The sequence below is a fragment of the Gallus gallus genome, chromosome 2, assembly GCF_016699485.2.
Source record: "Gallus gallus isolate bGalGal1 chromosome 2, bGalGal1.mat.broiler.GRCg7b, whole genome shotgun sequence".
Taxonomy (NCBI): Eukaryota; Metazoa; Chordata; class Aves; order Galliformes; family Phasianidae; genus Gallus; species Gallus gallus.
The window spans coordinates 41,942,304-41,958,533 of NC_052533.1; the positions used below are offsets into that span (position 1 = coordinate 41,942,304).

A 16,230-nucleotide genomic window follows, 5' to 3' on the forward strand; every position below is an offset into this window, starting at 1 on the left:
TACGGATATGTTTCTTCTTTGCCTGCTGTCCTTGAGGACAAGAGATTTAGAACTTGGACAACGAAGTCGTAGGGCCAGCACATTTACACAGAAGTGCAGATGCCTGCTGCTGCTGAACAGCAATTAAGCCTGCAAAGAGGCCTTTAGAAGAATGCGTGGCCACAAAGGACTGATCAAGAGGAGAGACCTATGGCATCATAGCATTTCTCATGAACTTGCACGCAACTGAGAACAGTGAATAAAATGATGGAAAGAGCCTTTGCTCACAGGGTATCAGTGGGACTACATTATACTAGGTCGGAAATCTGCAGTGCTTCAGTAATTTGTTCTTTAATTAACTGACTATAAATAGTGATTTGATAATTTATTTATACTGAGAAAGATCTCCTGCCTCAGACACTAAGGTAAGTTAAGCATAACTAATATGGATTCTCATATGGGTTAATGAATTATGTCAATTGATTTAGGCTTAGTCAAGCTGTTAGTTTAAGAAATTCATTTGCTAATGAAGTGTTCATAATTAAAGATTAATTAACTTTTAACTTTGTAATTCAACTGCTAACTCATTTTTATCATTGAGGCAGTACCAACAGGAAGGCAATACACTACACACCACTTACCAGGCTCTCCTGAATTTTTATACCAAATATAACAATTTATAAGGCCCATTTAAAGCAACTCCAGTCTTCTGACATAGTTAGGGAATTTGGATCACGTGTTGGAATGGGTACTAAGAAAATAACAGATTCCTTGTGACTCATGTCTATGACAGGTACCTCTCATTCTCTCTCTTCTTCTACACATGCATCTTATTAAGCTTATCAAAGGGGTTGTCGTTTGCTGAAATGATAGCAGCCCAAAGGCCTGATCCATTACCCAGGAACATCAGTTGTATCCTTTCTATGAACTGTCTCAGAAAAAGGAGACACGAGAATGCAACATTACTTGATTTTCAGCCCAATTAGACCCACATGCACATATCCTCCTAGCATGAAACAAAACAGAACTAACTGAATTGGAATTGGGTGCGAGTTTAGCTGAGGTAAACAGTTTTGCAGACAGCATCCTATGAGATTCCTAACTCAAACAATACACCTGATGTTCCCACATACACATCAGTTCTTCTTACACTGACAAAGGTGGGAGGATTTATAAAACAGGTTTATCAATGCACAGTTGTGAAGCAGGCACAAATAAGCAGAGCATACCAAATCCAGCCCTTGTACAGTGGCAGCAAAAGGTATGCTAAATGATACTTTTAAACTTGTGAACACAAGATTTGATCATAAACAGCAAGTGGTGGTAGTAGTACCATAAAGGAAAAGAGGTCCTAGTATTCCCTCATATTTCCAACTATCACATTCTATGATACTGGAAATACATGCTTAGCGGCCTAAGTTATATATTCCCCATTATGATTCAATATTATACTACTGATTGTAATACTCCACAGCTGGAACCTGCAAGGGAGTTTAGTGCCTAAATCCAAGAAGTCCTTCAAAAGTTTTAGTACTTTATTGCTTAAGGCCATAAGAATAGAAAAAGTGGGATTTTCCCTTTGTACACAGCAGAGTTTTGAACTTGGAAATCATCTTCATCTGTGCATACTGAGCAGGCAATTGGCTACATTTTCAGATGCCTTACTAGATGCAAGGCAGCACCCAGAATTATGTCATGCCTTAGCAAAATAACTCTGAATGTCTTCAGAGTTCATTGACTATAAAGAAAAACAATCCAGCACTTCTGCTTGCATTTGCAAGAGAACCCGAAATATATCAATTAATTAAATACATCATTCTATTCCAGTGGCAATTTTCATTATTTTGCATTCAAGGGAGAAGATTATGTTATTTAGTGAGATTTTTATAGAGTTTCCTCAAAAAATTTTTTTTCAAAATTTCATTTTATTTCCAAGTTATTCTAATTAAACAATTTCCCATCTCTGCAGGCACTCCGTTTATTTCCCAACTAATCTCATTGTCCTTCAGATCCCATCAGTCAGAGCTATTATTACTTCCAGCTTTATGGCACAGACTTCAGATGTGCAATACAGAGGCAAATCAGACCAGCAATGAGCTAATTAAAACTTTACTAACTTAGCCTGAAAAGGTGGTAAGAATTCCATGACTCAAAAAAAATTCACTTCAGGGCTTTCCTTTCTTATTTAGGCAGTAAGCATAAGGAAATACAAGTCTACTAGCATGGAGAGATGAATATAAGATAACGTAGATTCAATCACAGTGAAATAACACCACTCAATTTATTTCTTCGTCCCCTTACGTTACCACACACAATAAAGGAACAGGAGTTTGGGATTTATAGATGAAAATATAGAGGGTAAATAAAAGGTCACTGATGACTATCTCCTGAATCTGTATGTTCAGTGGTGGTTCAGAACGGGCACTCTGATATTTTAACCTACTGCTAGACTGACAACAACAGGCAGAGCATCTAGTCCTGTAGAAGGCACTTCTGAGGCTGCCCACAGCCCTCACACCCCCCCTTCCCTTGTCTGCAACATCACCTGCCCTGAGGCAGCAGGGCAATGAAACTGATTTAATTAGTCACTAAGTAATTCATAAGCCACATAAAAAAAAAAAAAAAAAAAAAAAAGAATAGAATTGAATGCAACCAAGTATTTTCTTGTCCTAGGAGGCTGCCATCCTAGAATCACACAGAAGTACCACATTTGGAAGTAGGGATCTCCTTGCTTTCATCTTTCAGTGAAACTAAACCTGTAGCAAGGCAAAGAAAGCACTAAATGGATTAAAGTTCCCTCATGGTATAAGCTGAGGTCTTTGCATGGCACCAGTCAACAAAACTCTAATATGCATTTTTGTGTCTTGCTAAACAATAGAAATGGAAGACAATGGAAATGAGTCATACTGCTATTATGTATCTGATGTATCTGCAACATCAAATGCGTTCAAGGTTTTTGCATGGAACAGATGTTTTCTAAACTGACCTTTTAGCATAGTAATATGTTAATATATTTTAGTCATGCTGGCTTTCAATTTATATATTCAGAAAATTTATCCAATGCTCCCATCCAAAAAAAAAAAAACCAAAAACATTTCAATACTTGTTTTCCACGTAGCTCCTCTATAATTGCTGTTGACAAGCCTTCTTTTCAATACTTTTTCTTTGCATCACGGCATTTTTTGTTAATGAACTGAAATGAAAACGAGATTTGTAAATAATGCTGGATGAAAAGTTAATCTCTAGACATGGATTACCAATGCAAATTGATACTGTAATGAAGTTTTAAGGCAGAAAACGCTTCTTGCACCCTCTCTTCCAAATAGGAAGAGCTTTGCAGCAATGAACTGACCATTTCTTTCCTGCACCAACAGCCCAACCTCAAAACACATGACATGTGGCAGGTTCAGCTCAGAGCCTGATGCTGCCCACACGCTGGGTTCACTAGGGCCAAGTTTAATCAAAGAAGATATGGGTTCAGACAACAGTGCTAGTAATGCATACTCTCGGATACAGTACAGCAGATACCTCAGCACCCTGCAGAGACTCACAAAGTCGAAATAAATCTCTCTCTGTTGTAACCAAGTACAAGAGTAATTTTGCTGAACCACACAGTGGAGACAAGGAGCAGCATGGATGGTCACATGCACTGATCCTAAGAGTATTGGCAGTGCTTAGCTATCGCTGACTCTGTCCCTGATGGGGCCTGGTAGATTCTGCTTGTGTAAGAAGGCCAGCCCATAATTCCTTCTCAGACTGCTGCATGCTTGGAGCTCCAGTTGCCAACCCTGAAACACACTAAAACATACTGCATGCACTAAATGACCTATTCCAACATGGCACATCAGCTGAAGGATGGCGAGCTGGCTCTCCTGGTGTAGTGAGATACAAAAATATATGTTGCTAGACTGCTAGACTGAAGCATATTGCCATATGCTGCTAGACTGAAGTAACTGCATTAATGGCCTATCAGAATGACATAACATGAAACAGAACACCCGATTAGCTAGCATGGCTGGAACAGAATTCAGGCTAGGGAGAAGTGACAGCAGAAAGAGGAAGTTTCCATGATACAATCATGAGTGCAACACTGATTATCCTGCTATCTTATTGCCATTACTGCAGAATAAAAAGACAGCGGTATGAAAGAAAAATGATCGTAGACATACAGCGCTCTCTTCAGCTTCAAGCAGAGAAAGAAGGTATAGAAGGTACCAACCATGACAAAAGATATGCCAGTACAGAGATACAAAAGATACGCAACTGGCCTTCAGATAATCTGCATCTACAGAAGACTAACTTTTTTTACATTAACAACTACTCTCTTCTAATAAATTCCTGATTACTACTTCTTGGTAGGACAACCCTTTCATTTCATCCGAAGAAAACAGCTCAAGGAGAGTGCCATTTTTTTTCCAGTCATGCTTAAAAACAGGAAGGAAATAGTACAATCAATTAATTATTCACTGAGATTAAGTCGCACACTGATTAAGTCACTCCTCTTTTCTTTGTCTACCTCATTTTTTTTTCTTTGCTTTTATTTTATTGATGTCACAGGGTGGTTTCACATTTCTATCAGCTTGCTGGTTTTGTTTCCAACATCACCTGCTGTATTTGCACAAAGTCTCTAAGGACTAAACATATTCATCAGCACACTTTTATTTCAGGCATTTTTGTTTCAGGTTCTATTCACTGAGGCACGTGCAGTCTGATTTTCAGAGCTGCAGAGCTCCCAGTACTCCAGCTGATTCCAGTGGGGACTGTAAGTGTTCAGCATTTCTGAAGGTCACATCCAAACCAGTGAGTTGCAGAACAGCCACAACCCAGACTGGAGGTTTCCCGCAAGAGAATTCAGCTCCTCTAAGTTGAGGAAAGCATAGGAGAAATGAAAGCATGGAATTTATCCAGGGAGTTGTAAATACTTGTGCTGAGATAGTTCTGTGAGGTGAAGGGAGGCAGGTAAGCCAGTGAATTAGTAAACACACAAAAAACTTAATTACAATAAACTTTTCCAACCTTCCCGGTGTTACCAATTCTCTTGATTTTGTCAAATAAGAGTTTTGGCACCTCTCGTGAAAATTACCAATGACAAAATACACACAAGCACACAAAATATCTGAGGCTGGGAGGGACCTCTGGAGATTATCTAGTCCAAGCATCCTGCTTCAGCATGTTACCCGGCATAATGTCCAGGTGGGTTTTGAATATCTCCATAGAAGAAGACTCTACAACCTCTCTGGGCAATCTGTTCCAGTGCTCTGTCACCCTCATAGCAAAGAAGTTTTTCTTCATATTCAGATGGAACTGCCATTTTTCCTAACTAAAGACATTTTCTTCATATTTTTAGGAAAACAATCCTGAAAATATATGGAGAAATATCTAATACATTGAAAACAGGATGACAGCAAGCAATAAAAGGAAGTAAACATTTCTTTTTTTTTTTGATCTTTTGTATTGATCTCCAGAGTTGAGACAGTTGATGTGATATTCTGAAATATAAGAAGTTGGCCTTGTCAACTTTTCTAATCCCTTCTGTAATGACATCATTGATTGGGTCACATGTATGGAATAAATCCAGGATCTCATTCTTTTAGATTGTGGTATCCAGGATTTAAAAACAGCACAAACTGCCAAAGCATAGCATCTCACTTGCTCATGTGACCAACAATACACAGGGCTAACAGGAAACCATTACTGAAAAATAAAACACAGAGCTGAAATCATTGAGCTACTAAGTCCTTCTAATAAATGTTAATGTACTAGGGACTCTCCATTATAATTCAAATGGATTTAATGCTCACTACCAACAAATTTGCTGGACTCAATTATATATTCCATACAAGTTTGATGATTAATGAACCTAATGGGATGCAAACCACTTGTATCAATTTCAAAATCAGGTTTTTGAGTGGGGAAGGGCAATCTTCCATTAAACCAGTTCAGCACTAGGAAAAGTTGTTTCATGCCATCAGTGGTGTAAATATATTGCAATCTAAGTGTTGATGTGTTCCCTGAAAGTGAGGCTGCACAGGCTGCTGACAAAACATTCTTAAGGTCTACCAAAACACAAGGGACAGCTCTTAAGACAACATTTCAGCCATGATCCATTTAGGGATAATGAACTATGATCCTTATGAAGCCAACTCAAACTGATTTGATCAATCAGGAACAGAGGACTCACAACTCTTCAGAATGAGTATAGGTGTGTATATATGTTGTTTATGAGGAAAAGAACCCACACCTTGAATCAAAAACTACAAAACAAGACAAACAATAAGCCTAAGCAATTTCGCCTCTTTGTCATTTCCCCATCGTACCACTGCAGTCCATACTTTGTCTTCCCATAACACTCATTAAGCAAGAATTAGCTCCTTTTACATATGGCAGGGATGTTCCAATAATCTCATTTAGCAGCAGACTGTTTCGCCACAGGTAGAAATATAATAGCGTGGGAAGATTTCAGAAGGAAATCTGTGCAGCTGCACCCATGCCAGCTGATGTGGAAGTGTGTATCAGAGATAATACAGACTAAAGCTGTTTAATGCCGCTTCCCTGCCAGAAAATTCATGCCTTATGTATAAATGTTCAGAGCCCACGCAAATCTGCAAAGCAGAAAGATGTTTTTCAGTCGTTGCTAAACTTTTAGTGTTTCTACAAATGCTACCAGAACAGATTTGTTGTTGCTCTTTTTTCCCCCCAAATCTCTTATTGTTTATGTGCTGCTCTATTTATTGTAGGGAAAATTGTTTGTTTATTGTTGTACATATTCCAAGCTTTCAAGATTTTGCAACACTCATCAGAAATTAAGTTTTCACAGAACAGGAGGTAGTATTGTTTAACCCTGAGTCAGTAAAGCATGCACGTGCCTCCTTTCATGTAAGTGCAGGAACCATCTCTAGTTTTAATGGATGACCAGAATGCAAAAAGGTAATGAAGCACTGAAGTGCTTTGTGAATTGGAACACTTTGTAATACCTTAATTATGTACCAACGTAATTCTTAAAAGTCATCTCTGCTAAGAATCACAGTATTGCCGTTTAAATTGCATGCAGGTTCTGTTTTAATTAGTCTTTGCTAGGTGAGATTTTAAAAACCTCTCTGAAATGACAAAGACCTATAAGACAAAGACCTATAATTATCTCAGTAGTTTAAATCAAGGTTATTTTTGCTTTCAACAGTTATAATTGGGCCTTCCAATAGCAATGCTACACATAACGACGCAAATATTTTCTTAAATGTTCTGTGTTATCCTGCCTGACAGAAAAGCTTTGTTATTGTATTGTTTGTTTGCTTTTTTTTTTTTTTTTAAGACACATCATCTGGGACAACACTACTATAGTGACGCAGAGCACACAAACCCTGGCTGTGGCACTCCAACCAGTACTGCCCATGAGACAGAGATAATCGAGAAGACCTGGGCATTCCACAGAGGTAGCAAGACTGTCTTTTTGTTGCATGTCTTCAAAGGACTGCTATAAACATTTAGTTATACAAGAAAAAAAAAGAAAAAGGAAAGGAAAAAAGCAACAGGTTTCCATTGCAACAGAAAGTTATGGCTCTTGACAGCTATAGAGAGGAAACAGGATTTTGTAATATTCATTAAAAAAAAATCTCACCTGTATTCTACCACAGTAACACGCTGTCCAAATGCCATGATGCAGAATATCTTTAATCAGCTGTCTTAATCATGAAACCTCAGGGGGCAGAGATTTCATTCCTTTGTCATCTGCAGGGAACACTTGTAATTTAAAAGCAATTTCTTACTTTGGCAGGGAATCACTATAAGGCAAAGACAAAAGAAAACCCACCCAACTAATTACAAATGCTTCAGAGTATTATCTTCTTGGGCTTCTTCTTCTTCTTCTTCTTTTTTTTTTTTTTTAACTCTTGCAATATAAACTCATCACTTTGTACACCTGAACTCTTGATATATCACCAATTTTATCACAGCATGAATGTCTACGTCAACAGCTCATCTCAGAAAATGAACTGGAAGGCTGGGTCAAGTTATTTTTTAGAAGGTAACATGTAAAATGCTTCAAACGAAAGCATACTTTGCAGAGTTTTCTCAGCTGAAAAAGAATAAACGCCAATATTTCAGGAAACAATCAGAAAGGTTTTGAAGTGTGAGATTTTTTTTTTCCTCTTTTTTCCTCACCCTACTCAATAGTCCTGTGTTAAAAAAATCAAATCCAAAATTGTGTTGATGCCGTCTGGATGATGATTTGTACAAATTAGGAAAAACTGCACAGGGTCTGCCAACTCCAGATTATCCATGCACAGATGTACTCCCTACACTAAACAGCAAGAAAAATGAGAAACCAATTTAGTCATAGAATCATTAAGGTTAGAAAAGACCACTAAGATCACCTAGTCCAACCATCAACCTGCCCCCACCGTGCCCACTGACCACATCCCTCAGTGCCACATCCACACGGTTCTGGAACACCTCCAGGGGCGGTGACTGCACCACCTCCCTGGGCAGCTGTGCCACTGCCTCACCACTCCGTCTGAGAAGAAATGTTTCCTAACATCCAATCTGAACCGCCCATGGTGCAACTTAAGGCCATTACCGCTCATCTTATCACTAGTTGGTTACCCAGAAGAAGACATTGATCCCTACCTCATTACAATCTCCACATACTTGATACCACGTAGTCTCCTCTTAAGAGACTTTTTTACTTTTTCAGTTATCTATGGAGACAGCAATACCACAAACATATCTTAGAAGGAAGTTGCCAGAAGATTGGAGAGGGCAAAAAAACTAGGATATACTGCTAGCTTGAGATGGTGGCAGACTATTTACTGTCTACCACAGTAACAACCTGAAAACTCATATCTGTCTGAAAATCCACTGCTCATCTTATGAGCCAGCCTAAAGCCTTTGTGAAATATTCTGAAGGGTAGAATGTTCCCACATGACACGTTTCTTTACAAGAAGTGGGAGTCGTTTCAAGGTGGTACAAAGTGCCATGGAAAGCCTGTCAGGTGGCATATGGAAAATTTAAACAGCGCGTGCATGAGTGTACATATGGTTAGGAGGCTCTCAGCAGCACTAGAAGTGGCCAATAAACAAGCAAGATGATAGCTCTGAGCTGGTGACATTGCATCAGTCACTTACAAGACAAGATGTGCTGAACCTGGCTACATATACATTCTGTGACAAAGACCATCAGGATCGTACTGCGCACATTTGTTTGCAGCAGATGTACACAGCAACACAGCTGGGCACGCACATACCCAACCTATCTGCATTCTCCCACAAACACTGAAAAAGGAAGGTGCTTCTCAGTACACATTGGGTTTGACAGCGTTTCACAAAACTCCTGATGAGCAGGAGGCTGAACGCTCTCCTACTGAGCACCAAACAACTACCCACACCTTCTGGCAAGTACATCTGTTATTGCCAACCGTATCATCAACACCTCTATTTACAACTTAACACGTTTTCAGTGCACATCATTTCCAAACTGTGCGCACACACTACTATCCCCACCTGCTTCCCTAAAATTCCACCATATGCACCTCATGGAGAAGTTTCATTTGGAACAGCGAACCTGACTTCTGGACATCCTGTGATGGAGGCCATCAAAATCTGTGCTCCTTTATCTGTGCTCCATGCTGAATAGCTGTCATCTAACTCTTATCAATAGATCCATCCTCTACCTTAAGAGCCTCTGGCAGAAAAATGCCAAAAAGCTAGACAAAAGGAAGCATTAGCCAGTATTTGCCCTGTTCCCAGTACCTTTCTCCATGCAACCATCATTGGCCTTTACGGGAAACAAGTAGCTGAGCTAGGGAGACCTTTGGGTAGATAGTTTTTTTTGTTTTGTTTTGTTTTTTGTAGGATCTGTGAGTGGCATAAGGCTGTGATAGCTCTCCGTAACTTTCAAGAAAGGCAGGCAGAGTCCAAGCATGTCCCATCAAATGCTGACTGCTCCACAGGTCATAGACAGCCCAGAGACAGGAGTACACGTCCTGACATAGGGAGGAAGGTTATCCACTCGCTCCTCAAAGCTTCAGACTCTAAAGCTGAACATGCTTGCACCAAAAGTCATACTTGTGATACTGAACAACAGTGGAGAAGAGTCAGGCATGACAGAAGAGTGGTTGGAAATCCGAATCTAAATATGTTTCCATGCCCATATGTCTTTAGATTTTCACACATACAGAATCTGCTCCAAAATCTGTCTTCCTGAACAACTGCTAACAGAAGTGGTATTAGCCATCTAATAAAACACTTGCTAATTATATACACTGTTTACCAACATTGCATCTAAACATTTATATTTTCTTCCTTTTTTTCTTCTTTCCTTTTTTTTTTTTTAATGCTTGGAGCATCCCACTTTCTGGATGCCATGGACTTCAGTTACTGCCCACATATTATGAAGGAATTTCAGGAGGAGAAGGGTGGCATTTTAAGTTGTTAGAACAAAACAACATCACTAGTAATGAACATGTTCAAGAGCAAATGATGACTGTCTTAAAGAACAGGTGGCAAACTTTAAACCTCCTTAGTGTTCAGTGGATACACAGCCCACTTGCATTAAAATCAGGACAATGTGGTTTATCTTCTGTTTTGTTAGCTTTGCAAACACAAGGACTCGTCTGTTCAGCCTTGTGTTCACTTAAGATTCACTTTTTCTGTTCTAAGAGTAATGCTTTGACTCGCAGTGCTAAGGAGAGAATAGACCCATCATGAACATATTAAGCATACAACTTGCTGATGCGTACTTTATAATTGTAAAATATCACTCCTTGCCCTCATTAACGTTCAAGAAAGATGACAAAAGTATCTCTGAGTAAGTCATTTTGTCATTTGCTACACTGATGCAAGTCATCAGTTAGGTAAAGATACGGACCTAAATCTGGACGTGAACACCATGAGTACCCCCGGCATTCAGTGACAGTGCCAGAATTCAATGGTGTGTTCAGCTTTGGGAGAAGTAACTCAAATGAAAGTTAGAATTGCCTAAGGGTAATACAATAGTCCTGGAAAGGCTGCAGCTCAGGAAGCGTGTGGTTTAGCTACTACAAGCTTTTGACTCTTTTGCTACAGCAGCACCCCTTACGGCATGGAAAATTTTGCCAGAAGTTAACTCAAGACTTATGAAAATACATTAGTTTTAATAACTGATTCATTATTTGACAAAGAAAACTCTTCAGCTGCAGCAGATAATTACTTTACCTTCCTCCTGACTCTAAATGCAACCATTATAGGAGCTTGTTCCATAAACAAGGAGAAAATTCCATTTACTGTAGTACTACACAGGCAAGAAAATGCCCATTAGTTGGAGGGAAAAAATTCCTCCACTAAGCCTGGTAAAAATAATCTCCCATAAAGCTTTAAAACACCAGAACTCAGAATATAGGGAAACATTGAGAAAAATGAAGACAGCCTCAGCGTAACCCCGGTTTACCTGGTTATCGAGCTATGGAGCTACAGAAAGCAACTGGTATTTTCTAGTCCGTATTTATCAAATGATAACTGAGAGTTTTGGTTTTGTGTTGTTTTTCTGTTTGTTTTTTTCTAAACAGAAATCATCCTATATATATATACACACCTACTTATATCCATATTATACATAGATGTTTCTTAGTCATATTTGCAAAGGTTTTGAACACATCAAACAGAGAAGGAGGTTTACAGTATCTCAGAAGCAGATCATGCTAACAGTTTTTTTCCTTCTCTGCTATTTCTATACAAACCTACATTGTTCCTTACAGAGATAAACCTCACTGCAGTGCCCTTACACAGTGCAGGTTATCAGTGCTTCACACCTTCAATTCATCTATTTGCATCTTAGGTAGAAATGTATTAGAGATGCCTCACAGCAGAGCACCAAGACCAAGACCTAGTCTTTACTGTTCAAGTACGTTACTATTTCACCTTGACAGATTTCCAGGGATCTTCAAAATCATACATAGAAGTATACTTCAGTCCAGATAATTAAGATGAAATAAAAAACACAGAGGAGCCAAAGCCAAGCTGTCTCTGGGAGCTCCAAGGCTTTCACCTCTGTTGTTTTCCGTGCAATTGCTCCCCTCCTCCAGATCAGTCATATCTGAATGCAAAGGACAGCAAGGTAACAAAATCCACATAAGCTTCTCTGGCTTCAAGGAATCAAAGTCAGGGTGACAGAGAGATGAGGAAAGAGGCATTTTGCATCACTTTTTCAATCTAGCAAAGGTACTGCCTCACTCCCACAGTGTTTCCACCAGCTGTCAAAAATATCTCACATCTCTGACAGATACAAGAGATATTAAGAATCAGTGTTTTACCAAACTTCTACACACCGATTACTGGCTTTTCCATAACAGGGGCTTAACATAAAAGACAAATTAATTGTATTTATACCCTTGATAAGCCAGCATCACAGTCGTTACTGCACATTTCAAAATAATTTTGTGCCCAAGGCAAAATATTTCCCAGTTTTGGAAAACGAACAACTGAGATAAACTAAAATGTGAAATATAATAAAAAGCTTTGTAAATAAGACTACTTTTATATCTGAGAGCTAAAGGGAGAAGTGTTACTTCCTCTCCTTCTTTTCCCCCTCCCGTTGCAGAAGGAAATTGATTGGAACTCATTTACTGCTCTCTAGGAAGAACTCATTCAGCCACAGACTTCCTAGGGAGCTTCCATTTGCTGCACAAAAGCTCAAAATGTCACCGCATTTACAAATGAGCACAGCCTCTTACTCAAAGCACAGTCATCATGAAGAGAGTGGCCCACACATTTCTTATTAGGATGAACCACTTTATTGGCAGGATAACATCCATGTTACCATTAGTGAGAAGAATGCTTGCCAGGGAAAGTTATTGCTGGCCTAGGCTCAAACACATTACACATTTGCAGCCAGGTATGGCCTTTCATTTCTGCCTGCATGAGCTGTTTTACAGAGGACTCCACACGAACCACTTGTATGCTGTGCTCATAAGGTTGCTCAAGATCAAGTGCCTTCTGTCTCAGCATTGTTGCAGATGCTTCCCACAGCCTGAGCACTTTCCTGAAACCACAAAACAGTTTCTTCCCAGACCTCTGGAGAAACTGTGCAGAGTGACCAGGTCACTCAAGAAACCAGGACACCAAATAGTGTCAACATTCTATCCTCTCTCAGCTTTGAAAATCTAAGCTTAGGTGTGTATATGTAGGCGTTACCCACCGACACAGCTGACAAGCCTGCACAAGCTAACAGTGTCCTAAGCCCTCACTTCCCACACACCTGACCCCTGTGCACGTACTGCTTCCAAATGCATTTGGAGCTTCTTATCTTTAACTTATAAACTTATGACTTCAAGCAATGGCGAGCCTCAGCTACTGGTAGCCATCTTTCTCTCTATTCGCACCTCTTACCCTTGCCATCACTGCCTTCCCCATGCACAGCTTTTTTCTTGCCACTGAAGAACCATGGTACGGTAGTGTAACTGCAGTCACTGGGTGCTGCTTATAGTCATTTCCAGCTTGGTCTGCTTCTATAGCTGGTTATTTATTTTTTTACAGGGACAGCAATGTTTGTGTGCTCACCCTGAGAAACATACTTGATGAGCTAACTCAGACCCCTCTGGAAAGGAAATCCAACTTTCTAGAAATTCCAGTTCTTCTCTCTGAATTTCTCCCTTGACCATTTGGTGACAGCTCTTTGACCTGAGCTTGTGCTGTTATAGCCATCAGGTGTCACACCTGAGAAACCTGGATGCATCGCTAAGTCCCACCAAATGAAGTTCCACTACCAGAACTTTCACTTAGGAAGGCAGGAACGTGATCACAGGTCTGGCAGCCAAAGGCAATGCTAGCTGTACCCCCTTACAAGCTGTGTAGTGGTACAGCTATGCTAGCAAAACACTAATGACACAAATCTGGCTGACGTTCATACTGACACTGTGTTCCTGGAAATGGTTTCACTGGGGGTGAAGAGCAAACATATGTTGTAACAGTGACACTTGCAGTGCTACACAGGTGGCTCAATCCATCATCATATGGCATCCACTGCAGGCAAACTAGCTGTGAAAAGGCACAATGACTGCCAACTAGAGACATGAATAGACAGAAAGAAAAAAACTCCATCTGATCCAAGGTAAGAAAATATACAATTCATAAACTGTAAATTTACAGTGTGTGAATTCAAGGGAGAGGCTGAGGGGGGTGAGGGAGGTAGCTGGGGATATACAGTTATTCAGAAAGAGCTTTTCATCAATTCCTGTTGCATACTCTCAGTGAACAAAAAAAGAAAAGAAAAAGAAAATGACCTGCCTTCGTTATGTATACTGGGTTTTTTTGTCTGTTTAACAATGCAAACATAGCTTTGAGTAACCTGGCCTAGTGGGAGGTGTCCCCTCCTACAGCTGGGGAGTTGGAACTAGATGATCTTAAAGGTCACTTCCAACCCAAACCATTCTATGAGTCTATGATATTCATGGGCGTAAAGGGTACAAGCAGTTATCAATCTAACAGTGAATTCTCCACAAACCTCTGCACAGATATTTGTTAACAAGCGTTGATTGATGATTGAACGGAGGGATGTTAGAGTGAGGGTAGTATGGTTAGGTTGCGGTTGGACTTGATCTTTAAGGTCTTTTCCAACCTGAGCAATTCTAGGATCCTATGATTAATAGCACACACATCTTTATGAAGAATCCAGTTTGGTTACCTGCATCTCTAAAATCTAGCAAGTCATGCGCACTTGGTGTTGGGCTAGAAGTTAATATTACTGTATTGATGCAGACAAAAGACAGTGCAAAAGGTAACATAAGGTTCATATTGCTGTCTAACTGAAGGTCTCACATGGCAGTACTTCTTAGCTCTCTTTCAGGCGAATAAACAGAAAATTGAAAATTCAATAAAAGTGTAATAGAGTCTCATCTGTTCAGGTGATTTCTCAGATGGCTGGGATGCATACACAAATGAAGCCCTCTTTTCACATAGAATCAGAATCACCAAGGTTGGAAAAGACCCACAGGATCACCCAGTCCAACCATACACCCATCACCAGTAGTTCTCACTAAACCATGTCCCTCAACACAACATCCAAACGTTCCTTGAACACCCCCAGGATCGGTGACTCCACCACCTCTGGGCAGCCCATTCCAGTGCATCTCCTCCATGAAGTTTCTCTGTACTTACACACTGCCACCTTTAAAAACAAGAGTCTGAGTTCCAACAGAAAGAGGTTGCTAGGGCAGAAACCACCTAAGAGACAGTGCAGTGTCCTGAGAGACTTGCTGAAAGTCTGCATACTTCTTTTTAAGGACGGTCACTGATACTTCCTAACTAATAAGCAGAAAGATACCATACCACAGGAGTGTACAAACAGCTTCGTTTTCCTCACATAACAAATGCCTCCCAATGACACCCTTTTGACCCACAGGAAAATTGTCAGAAAAAAAGAGCAGGGACTCCTTTTAATAGGTCTGCTGAGCTGAGCCCTCAACAGATACCACAACAAGGAGAAAAACACATCTGAACTACATTAATTCTAATCTACTTTTATGTCCTTCCTTTACAACGCGAGAACAATTTTTCTTCTTGCTTCTCTCTCATGCAACACAAAGGACAAAATAACAGCTCTGTGAGGATCGTTTCCTACCAGAGTATCAGCTGCACGTACCTCAGGCACTGACAGAGTTAATTCCAACAGGTATATGTCCTATTCACAGAGTCTCCAGTGTCACAACAGGGACACTGAGAACACCTCAGTTAGCTGGCCATGTTCTTGCATTCCTCATTCAGCTCTCAGAATTTCTGTATTAGGTTTATCATAGCATCTTACTCCCACAAAGATTAAGTTGCACTCGAATATTTACTACAATAGACCCCAGAGCCACTAGAAAACTTGTGACCATATCACAGTATATAATCTGATTAATAAAAGTGGTATAGAACTTCAGCATGCAAGGATGTCACTCAAGCCAAGTTCTTAAATACAAGTTCAGTCTCAACAACAATGTACAGTCTGTCCCTGTCTAAGACAGCATATACTCAACCCTAGTTGATGCCCAGGAGTTTAAATACTTCCTTATTTATACGAAGTAATAGAGGAAAAAAGCATTACTTCAATCTGAGATTAATTATTTTTCAGTACAAATTGGTGTGCCCAGTCGTTTGGCTGGGATAGATGTCAGCTCCATTTTGAAAACATCAGACTATTGTTTCACCTGGAAAGCCCAAGCTAGGCTTATTCAGAAGAGAGCAGAAAAAGGCAGCCTGAAGCACATGGGGGTGCCCCATCTCTAGAGGTGCTCAAGGCCAGGT

The 16,230-nt window shown here is 39.9% G+C and overlaps 1 protein-coding gene across 9 annotated transcripts in view; it reads right to left on the bottom strand.

Annotated features, from left to right (window-relative positions):
- Positions 1 to 16,230, bottom strand: part of CPNE4 (copine 4) — a 340,611-nt gene that overhangs the window by 123,464 nt on the left and 200,917 nt on the right. Inside the window, exon 1 of one of the 9 annotated variants that reach the window (XM_040696671.2) lies at positions 7,595 to 8,355. The exons of the other annotated variants lie outside the window; for them this stretch is intronic. The gene's annotated coding sequence lies outside the window, so the exon portion shown is untranslated. Of the gene's footprint in view, positions 1 to 7,594; positions 8,356 to 16,230 lie in introns of those variants that run through there. 9 annotated transcript variants of the gene reach the window in all.